General features: G+C 50.8%; 1 pseudogene; it reads right to left on the reverse strand.

Annotated features, from left to right (window-relative positions):
* Positions 1–608: 608 nt before the first annotated feature.
* On the reverse strand, positions 609–1,732 carry LOC126001839 (splicing factor 45-like; annotated as a pseudogene).

A 1,732-nucleotide genomic window follows, 5' to 3' on the forward strand; every position in this document is an offset into this window, starting at 1 on the left:
ACCAGATAAAAAAGCTTGGGACCAATTCTCGAAAGCATAGTGCAAGAACATAGACATTTGGCAAAAACATTCCGATGAGCTCTAGACTGCTCAAAGCAAGCAGCTGATGGGTATCCACTGTAAGGAAGAAATGGAAATATCTGATGATGAGAATTGTGACAGTCCAGCCAAAAAAAAAATGTGAGCATTGAAGAAAAGAACTGAGTTCATTAGAAATTCCTATTTGAGGGGCCGGAAAGATAGCATGGAGGTAAGGCATTTGCCTTGCATGTGGAAGGACGGTGGTTCGAATCCTGGCATCCCATATGGTCCCCAAGCCTGCCAGGAACGATTTCTGAGCGTAGAGCCAGGAGTAACCCCTGAGTGCTGCCAGGTGTGACCCAAAAACAAAAACAAAAACAAAAGAAAAGAAATTCCTAATTGAAATTGTGGTGTCTTGGTGGGAGGTAGGTGGCATTTCTCTTTAAACAACCTGTCAATTTTCCAAGTAATAAATGTGTATAACTTCATAAAAGAAACTCTTGTCCACTCAGTCACCCCAGACCATAGAACCTGTGGCTGCTTCAGGGTCTCTAGACTGATCGTCTCTGTACTGGGTCTTTTCTTTTTCACTCTGCTGAAGGTATGTTCCTCAGCAGGACCACTTTGGTAGGACACTTGAGAATTTCGTGAGTTGGTCCGAGTCTGATTTCTTGGACGCAACTAGGAAGCCTGACCGTGGCGGGAACCCCACCCCTTCTCCATGACGTCGCCCACAATGAACTTGCCCTTTGTTTACCGGTCTTCTCTACTGACAGCGCCCTGCTTAGGCGCTGCTAGTGAGTGGCAGGTCCTGTTCCTCATACACGGCCGGCCTGGGAGGACTGCGAGAGCGGCCTGGACTCCTCCCCGTTTGGGAACTCGGGATAGTTCTCTATCCTTCTCCATCAGAGACGTGGGTGGAGCAATGGCAGCTCCTCCCAGACTCCTTTTCCTCTTTTTCCGTTAGTCTTCCTCGTCTAGGTCAGAATCAGCGTCTGGCCTCCGGGAAAAGCCACTGGTTTTATGCCTGTCTTAAAGGTACTTCTCTGCTCCTCCATCTCCTTCTGGCGCTCCAGTTCGCGCTGCCTCTTCTCCCGCTGGCGCTTCACCACTTTCTCATAGTCGTTGGGGAATAGTCGTTGGGAAACTTGGGGTCATACTCATAGGCCAGAGGAATCATCACCTCCACTTCTCCTACCAAAAAATCTGCTAGGAGGGGCTGGAGAGATAGCATAGAGGTAAGGCGTTTGCCGTGCATGCAGGTGGACGGTGGTTCGAATCCCGGCATCCCATATGGTCCCCCGAGCCTGCCAGGAGCGATTTCTGAGAGTTGAGCCAGGAGTAACCCCTGAGCGCTGTCGGGTGTGACCCTAAAACAAAACGAAACAAAAAAAAAATCCGCTAGAAACAGGGTCCTTGAACCCAGTGGCCGTGTGGTGTGTGTGTGTGTGTGTGTGTGTGTGTGTGTGGTGTGTGTGTGTGTGTGTGTGTTTGGTTGGGTGGGTCTACGATTTGCCGCTCATCCGAGGAGCCGCCTAGCTTCAGGTCAATGACCCGCGCAGGACAGTGTTCTGCTCCGTCCTCTGGCTCTTGGCCTGGGTGAGAGCCGCTTTCTTCACCCGCAGCTGTGACTGCAGCAGCTTGAAGTTCTTAGACCAGGCCTCGGTCTTTGAGTTGCTGGCTCCACGCCTTGGTCGTCATAGAGGGACAT

Source organism: Suncus etruscus, chromosome 2 (genome assembly GCF_024139225.1).
Source record: "Suncus etruscus isolate mSunEtr1 chromosome 2, mSunEtr1.pri.cur, whole genome shotgun sequence".
Taxonomy (NCBI): Eukaryota; Metazoa; Chordata; class Mammalia; order Eulipotyphla; family Soricidae; genus Suncus; species Suncus etruscus.